Source organism: Protopterus annectens, chromosome 15.part0, assembly GCF_019279795.1.
Source record: "Protopterus annectens isolate FY-2018-M chromosome 15.part0, PAN1.0, whole genome shotgun sequence".
Lineage (NCBI taxonomy): Eukaryota > Metazoa > Chordata > Ceratodontiformes > Protopteridae > Protopterus > Protopterus annectens.
In genome coordinates, this window is record NC_056749.1 from 77,251,299 (window position 1) to 77,268,522 (window position 17,224).

Genomic DNA, 17,224 nt, shown 5'->3' on the forward strand with positions numbered 1-17,224 from the left:
TTGGCACCAATCATTTGTTTGTGTTAGCCTTCCTGTAATATGTTGATACCATTGGGAGAGTCAATGATTGCTCCTAGCTTGCAATCATCAGTGGACTTGGTGAGCCAAAGGCCATTTGCTTTGGCCTGGACTTCTGAGAAATAGATACCAAATAGTAAGGCACCCAGCACAGACCCCTGTGGTACTCCACTGGTGATGAGTCTAATGGTGAGGCGGAGTTACCATTTTTGACAGAGTGTGTTCTGTCAGTGAGCCAGTTGGCTACCCATCTAGTAATGTAAGGGTTAATCCCCATCTAGGAGAGTTTCTCAATGATGCCAGAGGGGGGATTGTGTCGAAAGCCTTGGCAAGGTTGAGATAGGCTGCGTGCACTGTCTTACCTTGGTCCATGGGCCATGGCTTTGGTGACATTCTCAAAGATGTCTACCAGGTTTAATAAGCGTGATCTACCCTTAACAAAGCCAAACTGGGTTGAGTCCAGCATTTGGAGGTTGCCTCTGTCAATGTTGATAAGGTCCATGATAATTCTTTCCATGGCCTTGCAGATGAGGCTTGGTAGACATATGGGTCTGTAGTTCTCAGGGTCAGTCGATGCCCACCCTTTTTGCAGGGGAATTCCTGTTGCTTTTCTCCATTCTGCAGGTACATAGTCAGTTCTCAAGCTATGATTAAAGAGAATGCTAAGTGAGTCTGCTACGTCTTATTTTAGATTGTTTAGTAAACAGCCTGGAATATTATCTGGTCCCACTGAGGCCATGTTTTGACCTGGTGAGTGCAGAGATGACCTGTTCTCTAAAGATACTAGGCAGAGAGCTGCTGTCAGTATGCTTTGGGATATGGTAGGTGGGGATAGGGGGGTGAAATATGTGCAGAATCTGTCAGTTAGTAGGTTGGCGATATCTTTCAGTGTAGTGTGAGTGATCCCATTGACCATCAGTTCAGCGGATAGCTGGGCATTCCCTTTAGGCTTCGGGCATAGTTAAAGAATGTCTTATGATTATCCCTGGCTAGGGATGTGATTTTAGTTTCATAATTTGATTTACAAGACTTTACTACAAGATTTCTGATTTTCTTGTTTAGGTTTAGGAAGGAACTCTTCCTCTGCAGAGTTATATCACTCTTGCTTTTGGACAACAGTTTCTTCCTCTTGTTATGTAATCTGTTTATACTTGAAGTCCACCACGGTGCCTTGTTTTTATAGGAAGACCTGGTTTTCATCCAGTCAGGTACACCAGTGTTTATGCAGTCACTTAAGTGTTTGTACAGGACAATTGTGTACATTTCTGCATAACGATCATTGGTGTCTGTGATTGTTGGCGGTATGATGCTTTTTCTACCATCATTTAGTACTCTGTAGTTAGCTTTGGTGACATTTTTTTTTATAATTTTTGTTCCTGTGAGGGTGTCAGTTCCAGTAGTTACTTCAAACGAGACTGATTTTTGGTCTAATGTAACCAGGGAGGGCATCATGCATGGGGAAGTAAAGTGACCCCCTATGTTGGTGAGTATTATGTCCAGAACATTAGAGCCCCTAGTGGGGGTGCAGCCTATCTGTTCCAGAGCATTTGTGTTAACAAAGTCCAGGAACCTCTGGGCAAGCGTGTTTTTGCTTGTTTATGTCCCCCCAGCCTATGGAAGGATGGGTGAAATCTCCCATGACTAAGGTGTTGGGCTGTATGGCAAGGGATTCCAGTAAATTGTGGTAGACTGTGTACTTATCCTAATTCATGGTGGGGGATCTATAGCTATCAATGATGTGGTATGGCACTTTCCCAATAGTTAATTGGACATGGAGTAGTTCAAGATAGTCATGCTGTTTGACCAGTCTCGAAGTGTATTTTGTTTTAATGAAGATGGCTACACCTCCACCTTTGGTTCCTTCACTTTTATTTTGAGGTCTGAAAGTTGAATGAGGCATCTGGCTGTTTCTGTGCATCTGTCAGGCTGCTCTCCCTGTGTACATGTAGTGTATCAGTGAATCTTGCCCAGAGACTTAGATATGCAGCCATTCTGTAATCACATTAGAATGCAGGAACCATGTTAATATGATAACAGTTAAGACCAGGATACTGGAGGTATTTATTGGTTATTTTGTATTGTTCATCTCAGCTTAAGTCAATAATGCCTGCACATTTAGATAGTTTGCATTCCTCACTTCTAGAATGTGTTCCTGTAATGTGCACTGATGTTGTATGAGCTATGAATGTGTTTGTGTAATGTGCACTGATGTTGTAAGAGCTATGAATGTGTTCCTGTAATGTGCACTGATGTTGTATGAGCTATTTCCTGAGAATTATAGTTACTCATTTTCTGTCACATAGGCAAAGAGAATTATTCATTCACCACAGTTTTTTAAATCTTTCTGAATTATGGTAACATTCATGAATTACAAAAACAACAGCAACCACATTTTTGTTACATGTCTCAGTTTGATATGCTTTTTCATTCCTCATTTCTATAAATGTGTATTAATAGATTTTGACAAGAGGAAACAGGTAACCGTTTGGAAACTAGTTATATGTCTGAGATGCATGTTTAGCACTGCCTGTCACTCTTCCTGACGTTTCTTTATGTGGAATCCACATTGTCATAGATGTATTGCAGCTGCATTACATTGTTATGCTGTGTTTCTTAGACGCTCTGACACACACAACTGTTATTCTCCTTTAACCTTATGACAGTGAAACAGCAGGCATTACAGACTGTCAGAGCACAGGCAGGGAGCCTAGGGACCTCTGACTGTGATTATAATTTCCCTTGGTTGAAACCTTTTCTGAGCCATTTTATTGCCAGCTAGGTCCATAGATGCAGGTGTTTTGCCTTTCTGAGAAATTTCTTTACCTGACAGTTGCCTTCTTCTACAGTACACTACACTACACCGTAAAGTGTGCTTCTTAAACTACATTTGATACAACAAGCTTGCAGGCTTGGAAACAAATGGATTTCATAAGCAAATACAGGTAAGCCCACTTGGCACATAATCCCTTTTTAGGGTCGACCCAGGAGCAATTTCCTGTTAAGTGACTAGCTCTGGGTCACTCAGTGTTCAAATGCAGACAGAGGAAATCAAAGCCTGTACCACAGCCCACAGCCTTAACTCTCTGTGTCAGATTATGAGGATGTGTGCTCCAGGGATTCAGGCTGTTAGATGGTGAGACATTTCCCCAAGGGCATATTTGGCTAGGGATACAAGACTGAAGTGAAATTCCACTGCAAATATGGCTATTGCAAATTCACTGTGGGCATAGCAGAAGCATGTAGCCGCATGCCCAGAGCCTCAATAACCAAATGCATGGGGCAGAGAAATTGTGGTGTGTTGAGCTTGGTGTAGAGTACATGCTTGTATAACAACAACATGTAGATGTGTGTTACTGCATGAAGAAATCCTACATGCCACTGCAGTCACACCAATGTTGTAATATAGGTTCATATGTAGTTTACTTATTTGGCAAGTGATCTGTGAGGATCTTTAGAAGTCTAAGTTTTCAGCCTTTATATTTTAAGTGCAAATAACCCCGATGATAAGCAGAACATTTAAATGCTGTTGCCTTTCCATAAGGGACATGGGTTCTAAACTGCAAGTGAATTTGCGGTTATCCATCCATTTGTCCAGATTACAATTGAATAGTGCGCTACTACTTTATGAGAGGAAGACAATTAAAACCAACAAAGTTCACCAGCAGGACTTGTAGACACAAAATTTATTTACAGGTTAAGCGCTTTCATCAAAATAAAATTTCCTTCATCAGAACTATGTAAAAACAGTTATGAATGATTTAAATATATTGCAATTACACAGGATAGGTTGGATTCCCACCAATCAGCAAAAATACCTTAAATAAATTAATACCATAAAGGCATACACCATAAAAACTGAATAATCCAGTGAAAACATTAAAAAAAAATTAAAAGTCAAACCCTTTCTGCTCTTTCTTTTAAAGCAGGCAAAATAGATATAAAATCATTCAATCCTGGACACAGGTTGGCTGCTAAACGAAATTGCCACATCAATTCCCTTTTATTTAAAGTGTTTTTTCCAATTGCCACCCCTAGGGTTTATTTCTATTATATCCAATATACCAAACTTAAATCCAGAAAAATTGGCACATAATTTACTATGCCTGAATAGAGCATTAGTTTCTTTTGAATTCTTAATATCATATAGATGTTCGTATATCCTGGACCTGAGAGCCCTCTCAGTTTTCCCAACATAAAACCCCGGGCAGGAATTGCACTTAGCCAAATATACTATTTTACTAGTATGACAATTGCCTTTTTTAAAAAACACTGTGTCCTGGTTAATATTGTCAAGCTTTAAACGAATAGCTGACAATATAAATCTACACTGTGTACAACAACAGGCTTTTGTGAATTCATTTGATTTTGCACTACTGTTATTCATATTACCCTCTAAGGTAAGTTTCAAATTGCGACCCACCTTAGTGCAAAACATAGGTTTTTTACCCACTGCTTGTAAAATATTAAGGTCACCCCTAAAAATATTCCAATTCTTATAAAGGATATTCCTTATGTCATTGTAGTGTGAACTATATTGTATCACACATGCCTGCGTAAAATTATAGTTAGAACTCTACTTTTACATTATTTGTTGTTTCAGAGAAACCTCTACCTAACAAAGGTTGATATTTGAAACCCCACTCACTCAGAATCTCCTGTAAAATACTCTCAACAAATTCCAAAGGATACCCTCTCTCCAGAAACATATTCTTAAGGTCTCTGAATTCCTGAATGACATCCTCACAATGATAAGTCATTCTGGAAATTCTAATGGCCTGTCCCTTGACAATTCTTTTTTTCTGGTATAGTGGGTGATGACTTTGGAAATGAAGATAAGAATTACAAAAAGTTTTCTTTATGTACACTTCAGATCTAAAGCAACCTACGTCTTTAATGATAGGAGTATCCAAATAATGGATCTCTTTCTCATTAAATTCATAAGTGAATTTCAAGTAGTGAGTGGTGCTGTTGAGATATTCAATGAAACCAGCAATATTTTCTTTGGTACCCTTTCATAAAATAAAAATATCGTCCAGGTACCTGCTGTAAAATAGAATATCCGAATAGAACCTACTTTCAAAAACAAATTCCTTCTCCCACCCTAATAAGACAATATTTGCATATATGGGGGCACAAGCTGCCCCCATGGCAACTCCCTTTATTTGTTGGAAGTATTGCCCTTCAAAAAAATATAATTATTATCTAATATCAAAGCCATAATTTCACAAACAAGCTGTGCACGCTCTGGTGATAATCTGCAATGGTCAAGCAACATTTTTTCAAAATAATCTAAACCTTCCTCCATAGGAATACAGGAGAATAAATCTTGTACATCTAATGTAAAAAAAAAAACAAATCTGGGTTCCATAAATCCGGCTTAATTTGTCTCAAAAAATCCCAAGAGTCTTTAACAAGATGTGGCATACCCTCAACTACATGCTTAACCATCTGGTCCACAAAAACTGTCAAATTATGCATCTTAGACCCCCCCTGCTGCCACAATAGGCCTAAACGAGGGTGACAAAACATCTTTGTGGATCTTGGGGATGCCAAACATACTAAGTACTTTGGAAAAATTGTTTAGTAAAAAAGAATAAGCTTCCTGACTAATCCTTTGTTCTAATAAGTATACTTCCAAAAAGCCATCAGTTCGCTGGTAAGAAATGTTAATCTGGTTTTTGGATACCTGCAAGTAGTTTTCCTCCTGAAATAGAATAGCTTGGATAAGGTTTTTATAATCCTCACTGTCAAAAATCACAACCCCCCCCCTCCCTTATCTGGGGTCATTATACGAATGCTTCTATCATGTTTTAAAGAAATAAGTAGTTCTTTCTCTTTGGAACTCAAGTTAAAAAATAACGTCTTGTTATTAGCCCAAAGTTGATACAGATCTTGCTTAACCACATTCTCAAAACTAGCTACCAAAGGATGTAATGGAGGATTGAATTCACTATTTTTTCTGAAGGCCATAGTTCTCTGCCCAACTCTATCAGTATTGTTACCAGGAAACAACAATTGAAAATTTATTTTCCTAGTAAACATGTGAATATCAAGCAAAACTTCTGAAATATCTGGTATTCTAGCAGGAACGAACTTATACCCTTTAGAAAAAAGTGAAAAATATTCTTCAGAAATAACTCTGTGTAATTGTAAATATTAAATCCTTTAGAGGTGCAAATAATATTAGAATGGGGAGAATTTCCATCTAATACCTGCCCCTGCCTCTCCCCTTGTGGTACTGACCCCTGTGAGCGGGGTAATCGGAGTTGTAATAATATTGGACTCCTTGTTGTCTGTTCGCTATTCTTTCTGAGCATCTTAGGGTGGGAAAATCCTCTTCTACATGGAATTCATCATTGAATGGTTGCTCAAAAGGGGTCCCATTACCAGTGACTTCTGAATAGCCTGCACCTCCTTGATCATTATAACTCCCTGGCACAATTTCCTCACTATATCTATCAATAAAAAGCCTATCTGTGGGGTACACTGTTTTAGATTTGTACTATTGAACGTCCCTGTTGAGCTTCCTTTTCTTTTTCTGAAACTGTATGTTACACTTTTTTTCAACCCTATCAAGGACTTTAGAATACAATTCCTCATATTGAGGAAATAATAAGTCTTCCAAAATATTCTTGTTAAGTATTTCCACTTCTTTGAGTAATTTAACCTTCATTTGTTCTTGAAAATCCAACACCTTATTAAGCAACTCGATACCCCATTTATCAAACAGGTTAGTAAAATCTTGAACCATATCATAATACAATCTAAAAGGAAATTTAAAAACATGTAGTTCCTGAGGAACCACCTTCAGTTTAACACATTCGTTGAAATAAAACATTTCCATCTGCAAGGTCTTAAGTTTGTATCACTTTTTTTCTCAAACCCAAAAATCATGTCTCTTATAGATGTGTAATTCTTATCTTGTTTCCTTTTAAACTCGCTGTAACTTTTGCCACATTTATTACCTTCTGTAAAGTTAAACTTTTTGTTTAAAAAAACATGCAATTTGGAGTTAGCCTCTCCTGAGACCTTTGGTGAACTAGAAACACCAAAAGGATAACCAGTCTGTCTGTTGGAAGCCGCAACATCGGCTTCAAACCTCCCCTTAGAAACAGAATGACACGCAGTACCTGTTTTGCTGTTCACAGTGTTAGGTGTTGAATCTGATACACTCGCCTGTGTAGTCTCCACATCTTTGCCAAAATATAACACTCCATTAGCACTAGAATGCTCCAAGCAAGTATTAAGCACAGAAACCTGGTTTTTGTCTTGCAAAGAGACCGCAGAATGCTCCGAAATAGAAGCAGCCTGTTCTGAATAAACAACGGCTTCAGTAGTGATGTCATTATGCCCCCGAGCTGCACACGCTCACTAACTGCATCCGCATTAGCCAAATGACTGCCAGAAACACTTTGAAATCTCTCAGAGCTTCCCTTAGCATCAGGGCCAAGCTCTGTAGAATGACAATAAGTCATTTTAGAAGAAATTTACAATGCAGTGGAACTCTCTGTAACATACATTTATCCCTCCAACATGTACTAGATTGTGATGCCTTGCACAGATGCTTATGCCTCCACTGGACTTGTAAATGGGCAGCATGCCTGAAAGGATAGGTTTTATTAAGGCTCTCTGCACGAGGGAAAGATCACCTATCAGTAGCCTGTATGACACTGAAAAGCAGGACAACACTTTGAGATGGCCAGCATAGTTCTCAAGATTAACACCTTTGATTTTCTGGGTCTATATTTGAACACCGAACTTTCAAAATTTCAAGTGTTCTAATTAAAACATCCAACAGGGAAAAAAATTGCTGTTCCGAAACACATACACACAACACAAGCACACCAAACAAACAGCAATCCACACACATACACCTAAACTCTTACACCTAACCCTACACTAAACTATACAAACACTACTAACTATCCACTTACCTTAACCCAAACCCTAACCCTAAGGTCCGTCACTATCGCACAGTCACCTCACCCGTGCCCTAACCCTAACAAACCTACCCCGCTCTAACCCTCACGTCCACACAATCGCACACTTACCTGACCCGCGCCCTAACCCTAACTCACCTACCCCGCCCTAACCCTCACATCCACACAATTGCACACTTACCTGAACCCGACCTGTAACTTTCCACCACAATGCTGAAAATATCGAAGCAACAGAAACGGACAACCAAATTCTTTTCCTAGGGAAAAAAATTGTTTTTCTGTTTCTTCGATATTTTCAGCGTTTGCTGAAAACAGGTCGATATTAGAACACTCGAAATTTTGAAAGTTCAGTGTTCTAATATAGACCCGATTATCTTAGTAAGAAAGCATCCTGGGCATTCAAGCTGTGTAAAATGTCTGGACTTGTACATATCGAAGGGTACATTATACTTAAAGATTGGCTTGATGAGTGCAGAATAGTGGAATGGTCACATCCCTGGACCTGGACCTTACACCCATTAATAATAAGCTGTGCAATGAAAGAAGACTTTCTTGTAATACTGGATTTGTGGTGAACGAAGAACATTCATTGTCTACGTAAGTCCCCAGTTCTTTAAGTATTGGTCAGTTTTCAGGAGTGTGTTGTCAATGTGATAATTACCAGGGACTTTTTATTTACCAAAAGGTAATGTTATACATTTCTTGGCATTTAGTTTTAGTTCATGCTTTTGACACCAACTATTGGTTTGGGAAAGGCCTCTTGGAAGATCTTTGTGTCCTGTGAGGAGTTTACAATGGCACCAAGTTTACAGTCATTTGCAAACTTGGTCAGCCATAAACCCTTAATAGTAGCTTGGCCAAAGAGACTGGTTCAAGGACTGAACTCTGGGGTACACCGCTAGTAACAGGTCTTTTGGAGAAGGTAGCTCAGCTCATCTTAGGCTCTATATGTGAGATGATTTTCTATCTGACGAGTTACATATGGATTAGCATTTAGTTAGAATAGTTTATATAGGATACCTGAGTGTAGGATAGTGTGTCAGATGCCTTTGTGAGGTCTAGATATGTGATGTGTAGTGAAATGACTTTATCCATTGTTTTGCTAACCTTCTCAAAGAAGTCAACAAGGTTAAGTTGGCAGAATCTGCCCCGACAAATCCAAACTAGTTTGAGTCAAGAGTTTATAGTTTTGCCTTGTCCTTATTTATTAATTCCATAATTATTCTTTCCATAGCCTTACAGATGAGGCTGGTCAGACTTATGGGTCTATAATTTTGTGGGTTCATTGACACCTCACATTCATACTTGGTCATTGAAGCTGGGGGTATGGTACAATGTGCTTCTCCATGCCTGCAGTAAATTTGCCACATGTCTTTGCAATTGAATTTCACATCAGCCAAGTGTCACCATCCAAATGTACCCCAAAACAAATGTCTTACCAGTTAACAGCCTGAAACTGGATAGTGTTAATGCAGTTCAAACAACATTTTTGGACCTAACTAAGGCATTTGTCACTACTCTCCATGCAGGCATTATTGGCTAGGCTTGCACTGGTCTACAGACTAATTGTGTTGTACTTCACTGTTAACCTACAAACCTATAAATGTGTATAACAAAAAATAAATTGTTTACACAAACTAAAATGGTTATGCAAAAAGTGTGCACGTATATTGCATTTTAAGGTTGCTGTAACTAAATGACTAACGTCAGACATTTTTGATATATGATCGGATTTGTATTTTATAGTATTTGCAGGTTACTATGGTAACAACAGAGTACTGAAACAGAGGTGTGGAAGGGGATAACAGGTAATATTATCAGTTATGCAAGTTTCTTTCTTTTTTCTTTTTCTTTTAATTAAATTCAAACAGAAAGACAAAGAAATAACAGGAAATGGATAAAGTGGAAAAAATAGGAGATGCAACCCCTTTTAAGCAGCAAAGTCTAGCATGATTTTTACAAAACCTTTGCACCACCAAACCTTGTATTGCACATATTTAAAATAACATAATTTCAAGGAGTATCATTAGAAAATCATCAAAGTTGTATAGATTTCTCCACAACTCCTGGGTTATGCCTAACGGAAAGTTGTCTGGTGTTACTTTATAAGCTACTTTGTTTAGACAGATTTCCAGTCAGTCCTCTCACAAAAACAGTTAGTTCCTATTTTTGTGCAATACATTTTATAACTATTGTTAACTCCCAAAAAGTGGACCCCATGATAAGGAAATAATTTTTTTAGCAAACAACATGAAACTTGTTTGTCATTTCTTCACAAGATTCCAAATAGAATAAGTCTAAAACAATGAGTGAGATGTTCAGTGAAAAACCAGTCAGTAAAAACAAAATGAAAACTCCAGTAAAGCTAGAACTTCCACTGAGTGACCTCCCAAACCTCTTGTATCAGAGGCACATGGGATATATGCAAATGACCCTATATATATCCCATGTGCCTCTGATACAAGAGGTTTGGGAGGTCATTCAGTGGAAGTTCTAGCTTTGCTGGAGTTTTCATTTTGTTTTTACAAATAGAATAATTCAGAAAAACTGCCTTCCAAAATTGGTTGTAACGAGGCTAAAAACAAAAGCATTTAATGGAGTAAGCGCTTTCACAGATACACTGCTTCTTCAGACTACAAACAAACAACATCACATTTCAATGCTAAAACAATCAAACTAATTATGACATCATACAATTAGAACCTAGATTACTTAAAGGAACACTGTATAGCAACTCTTAAAAACAATAAAAATCAATGCTTCAGTGGCTTTGCCTTGAGAAAGGGTTTAAGTGAAACCATGCTGTTCAAGCCCGGAGGCTTGTCAGCATGGAATCGCAAAATCCATTCTTGATTTTACTAAGTTTCCTAGGTCAAAGAGAATAGGTGCTTATGCATGCAGAAACTGTATGGCGTGCAGACATATACACACTGGAGGACCTTTTACACATCCCAGTTTAGGTTTTAAGATTGACCCCAATATCTATGCTGACTGCAGGACCTATAATGTTATTTATCTTAGCTACTGTGTTAAATGTTTTTCTTTCTATGTAGGTAAAACGAATCGTTGCCTTAAGGACAGGATATTAGAACATTTTAGGGACATTAAAAATATGAAAGAAAACAGTGCACTAGCTATGCATAACAGGAAGGAAGGCATGGACCACACATTTAAGTTTTTAGTACTTCAGATTGTAGCTGCTAAGAAGAGAGGGGGAGATTTTAAAAATGCTGCTGAACTAGTTGAACAAGAATGGATTTTGCGATTCCATGCTGACAAGCCTCCGGGCTTGAACAGCATGGTTTCACTTAAACCCTTTCTCAAGGCAAAGCCACTGAAGCATTGATTTTATTATTTTTAAGAGTTGCTATACAGTGTTCCTTTAAGTAAGCTATGTTTTAATTGTATGATGTCATAATTAGTTTGATTGTTTTAGCATTTAAATGTGATGCTGTTTGTTTGATTGTAGTCTGAAGAAGCGGTGTATCCGTGAAAGCGCTTACTCCATTAAATGCTTTTGTTTTTAGCCTTGTTACAAGCAGTGTTATTGTTTTTCTTAGTACATTTTCTTGTTTCACTGGTTGTTTTATCAGTTTGGGAGTTTTATTCTATAATATGCCTTCCAAAATTCTTTGAGCTTTGGGCACTTAAAAATATGAAATAAACTTCAGCAGAACCCTTCATAAATTGAGGGGAACTTTTAAAAAAATATATAACTACCATCTGAATAGTCCACAAAAATAATTTAGAACTCTCCAGGCAAAAACTTTACAACATAGTGGAAGTATTTGGCACCAGTGAAGCTAATAATATTAACATTCTCACTAACTGTGCTGAACATGAACTTTATTTATTTTTATTTATTTTACATTTGCTTACTGGGAAAGTCTGACAGGACACGTGTCCTTTTTCAGCATAGGTCTGGGGAGAAAAGTTCCAGAAACAACAGTACAATACAATACAATAGTACAATACAAACAAGAAACAACAAATACATGCAAGGAACACTTACAATGTTGTGATATGTTTCCAGGATCTGTTACATATTTATATTTAATATATTTAAATATAATCTTAGGAATAAACAATGAATGTGCAGTCTAAAGATATAGCTGTAGAAGGAATACTATCTTTGTTTGACTAGAGTATTCCTTTCTAGAGAATTGTGATAGGTAGTGAGATAGTAGAGGAACTTCTGTCTTTTGTTTGAAATTGCTGGGTATAATAACCCAGTATATGTGGGAGGCCATGATAGTACAACAGTTAACATTGCAGCCATACAGCAAGAGGTTATCCTGTTTGATTCTTGGCTTGGGTGCCTTCTGTGTGGAGTCTGCACGTTTTCTGTGTGGTTGCGTGGGTTTCCTCCCACATCCCAAAGGCATACTGTAGGATGATTGGACACTCTAAATTGGCCCTAGGTGTGAGCGTGTACCATCTGTGGAAGGTTGGGTGCCAGGCTGGCAGCACGACACTGTAAAATTCCATCGCTAGTCATTCTGCAGACTGTTGTTCTTTTGTGGCCACTCCAACAGGAGGAGAAGAAGAATGTTGTACTGCGACAATTTTTAATTTTTCTGTATCATTCCAGGACAAGACTGAATTTGGTCAGTTGTAATCAGTGTTCTACCCTGGTTAAAAAGGTCAAATAAATAAATGTCCCTAAGTATACTGTACAGTTTAGAAACAGAAATAAGCAATATGTCTTTTGCCAAGGATTCTGTCACAATGACTCTGAAGTATCAAGTAGGTTGTTTATTTTTTCAGCCTTACAACAGCTGCGACATTTATTAATTGAAGTGGTGCTCAGTTGCTTGAAGAAAGAAATTCCTTCTGATAATGCAAAAAAAAAAAAAAAAACACTATAACACCTTCTTATACTGACTGTATTCCATACTGTAGGCTGGGATCCACAGACAAACAGTGCATGGAGAAGTGTGTGGGGATTCAAAGGAAAAATGTAATGCATTGGCTTACTAGCTGGTAGCCACCCCCACAAAGTAAACATATTAGCACAGTGCAAATATGCAGTGCTGATCTAGGAATCACATACACACTCTACCCTAAATATGTACCCTTTTCTTAAATCCACATCCTCAGATTCCATCAAGGGATCCCAAAGTTTTCATTTTAGAGATTCTAAAGAATTCCCTTGGAAGAATTTGCAAGCCTCTTTTTAATTATGTAAATTCTGTTAACATAAATCTTATTGGTAAATGATATAAGCAGTACAAGTTAAAGAACAGTTGCTTATGAGGGGCTATGATCCATCACAATATGCACACACTCAGGTCATTGGACCACAAGTACCAGTATGACTCAGTCACAGTCCATGTGGGTGTAAATGACCTGAGATGTACTTTCTTAGACTATATGAATGGAGACATCATGTGTTCCAGGCTGGTATGGGCCTAGCATTGAGCAGCACTTTACCTTCTCCAAGGATGATGTCACAATATGAACAAAAGATGACTGACTTTAATAATTGGCTTAGTTACTGGTGTCATTCTAAGGGGGTGCAATGTTTGTCAGCATGGAAGGAGATGGTCAGCAGACCACAATGTTTTGCCATGGATGGTCTGCACCTCTCCCCGTATTGAATATTAGCCATTGTCCTCCCCCATACTGCCTTTTTGGGCAATGCCAAACTGAAAGTACTTGCAACATAGTAGATCAAAATTAAGAAAATCTAAAGGCGTTATTACTCAATGCTAGGAGACTAAACAAAAAACTTCATTACCTACAAACTTTCCTCATCCTAGAGAATGCTGATGTCTGTGTAGTCACTGAGACATGATTTAAAGCTGTGGACAGCACACTGGCAATGCAAAGCTATAATGCCTTCCACACATTTAGGCTAGATACTACACAGACATGGACTAAAGATGGAGGTATCTCAATTTACATCAAAAATAAATATACCTCAAGGTTGGTCAAACAGGACAATGCACTTGAGCTTCTCCACATTCAAATCACCATAGGTAAAATTCCATACCACTTCCTAGCAAGCTATAGGTCCTTCTGTATGACCCAGGAAACCTATGACATGTATTTACACTTATTGGAAGCACTCACCATCCAACCCAATACCATATTCATGGACCACTCTAATTACCCCACTTTTAACTGGGAATCATATATGACACTAAATGTGCAGGAGCAGATATTCTTGGATTTTGTAAATACAAACTCCCTGGACCAGACTGTCACACCAGGCTTGCAAACATACTGGATCTGGTCCTCACTAATATGGGAAGAGTGCTGCACACCCCCTAGTATAGTGTCTTCTCTGGTAAGGTCAGATAACAAAATGGTCTCCTTTGAAATAAAAATAAGTTTTGTAACCCTAACAAACCCTGGAATGTTCAGGAACTACTCAAAGGCGAACTTCCTACTATTATTAAGTGATAACCTGGCAAAATTAAAAGCCCCCATAAACCCTGAGAACACTGCGGCCTATGTGGGACTTTTCATAGATACCTTAAACAGGCATGTTAATGGCTGTGTAGAGGAAGCTGTACCCAACAGGAAGAAGACCAGAACTAACTTAAATAACAGCCACCCTGATGGAATCACAATATCAGTAGGCTGCATAACATGAGAGAGAACATCTTGGCACAAATTAGGAGGTACAGCACTCAGCAGGATAAAAGCATTCATCAAACTAAACAAACACCTCAGAGGACAAATTAAGTCTATCAAAGCCAAATTTAATGTGAATTTGGCCTCCCAAGCCAAGGACAACCACGAGGCATTCTTTAGCTATGACTGCAACCTCAAAGGCAATACATAGTTATGTGCAGAGCTCATTGTTAATGGAGCCACCTATACTGAGCCAGAAGATATGGCAAAACTACAGGCCAACACATTCAGCTGTCTCTCCCTCAACCACCCCTCAGGAAATACAATCAAATACAACTCCCCTAACTTAATGTTCTCTCTAAGGCCAAGAACACTGCATCTAGGGGTCCAGAAAATATCCCAGGATGCCTTCTAAATAGATGAAACATGACCTATCAGGCCCTCTGGAATTTCTATTTAGCTGTAGCATCCAAACAGGTTTCATGATTCACGAATGGATAGCAGCAACACTCATTCCCCAGCACACAGGTGGGCCAGCTACAGACCCTGGAAACTACAGATCCAAACGTTTCATCAGTCTCATAGGCAAAGCCATGGAAATAATTATCACTGAAATGATCAATATTGACATAGAAAACCTCCAGACACTGGATCCAACCCAGTTTGGTTTCATCAGGGGCAGGTCATGCCTACTCACCCTGGTGTACTTCTTTGAGAAGGTCACCAAAGCAATGGATGAGGGCAAAACAGTTCACACTGCCTACCTTGACCTGGCCAATACCTTTGACACAATATCTCACCTGGTTATTGTTGACAAACTCAACTGATTCTGTATGAACCCTTATGTCACCTGGTGGATAGCCAGCTGGCTGGCTCATAGACAGGATCCAGGAAATTATAATTGGGGAGTCCACATCTTCAAAGACGCTTGTCACAAGCACTGTTCCTCAGGTTTCAGTCTTGAGACCACTCCTTTTTGATATTTACTTCCTGAAGTCAAGGCCAATGTCAATGGTGTCTGCCTGACTAAATTTGCAGATGATTGCAGGTTAGGACCAGTCATAGAGTCCTACACCAAAACAAATGTTCTCCAGGAAGGCCTGAGACAGACAAATTGTGTCAGAGCCATGGACTAAAACTAAATGTCCAGAAATGCATAATAGTATCCTTCAGGAAGTCATCCACCTGTAGTAACTATCATATTGACAACACACCCCCTATGAATTGACACAGTAGTCAGAGACTTGGGGACACGCATAGATAGTAATATAGCCTCTGACCATCACATGTCTACAGTAATGAGGAAATAATTCTATGTGCAACTTAAAACCAAAGGTATGTCATCTAGGTCCAAGGAGGTCAGGGCTCCACTACTTTTGGCATTCATCAGACCTATCATTGAGTACAATGGCTCCTTTGGTATGTACCTAATCAGGTGGTTCCAGCAACAGGAACATGCACAGAGGTTCCTTACTAAAGAATACAGAGAATGAGTAACATGTCCTGTGCAGACTTCCTCAGGGCTCTATTCCTGGCATACAAGGCATTCAGACCCCACACTGATGGACTTCTTGCATATCTGCAAAATATGCAGCAGCAGAATTACCTATTCTAAACACTTAAATCCTGCTTGTGATATGAATTGAACCTGCTGGAAAGACAGGTATGTATCCCAGAGGTTACCCCTTATTTGGAACAGGCTGTTTATCCATGAGAAGCAGAGTTTCTCCCTAGCCCAATTCGAGTGTAACTTGGACAACTGGGTGAAGCACAGGAAATTCATCCCTGGTTTGCCACCTATGTCTCTATAATTGCATGGCTATCTGTATCAAAACACATTCATTTTTTTTTTGCTTTTCTCTCCACATTATAAAAAATGAAACAATAAGAAAGGCAACTATATTTGACAAATACCAAATATCTCTACTGATTAGCATCCTTTTCACATTAGTATGTGTCATGCCTAACCCATCACTGAAGTCTATCATTCATAACAACAAAATCATCAAACAAGAAAAATGAAAACTAGGATCTTTCTATTGTGTACAAACATTTTTCATCACACAAGCTAAAACCACCTGAGCTACAAACTTCCTCCTACCTAATCTGTTATATTGTTCATCTGAATTCACTAACCTCTCAGACTCCTCCTCAGTAAAACTGACACAGGCATACCATAAAATCTTTAATTTTGCCTCTGGCCATGAGGAAAACCACTGCTGATCCATCTTTCTGAAATCAATCATTTGGATGAAATATGACAGCAAGCTCTCCCCCACATGGCTGAAATTGCTGACTGTAACCTGTGCTATCTAAAAAATGTTCTCTCTGGAATCACTCATTGGCTAGTACACACAAGACTATCCATTGATAATATCACACTAACTCACTTACACACCAGAAAATCCATTAATACTATCACACCAACCCACTTTCAAACAACACTGTCCATTAACAGCATCACACCAACTCATTTACACAAGAAGCTGTCTATTAAGAGCATCAAACCAACTCACACACCAGACTGCCTATTTAGAGCATTAAATCAATGATTTACACATCAGGCTATCCATTAATAGCATCACACCGACTCACTTATACACCAGTCTGTCCATTAATAGCATCACACCGACTCACTTACACATCAGACTGTCCATTAATAGCATCACAACAAATCACTCACA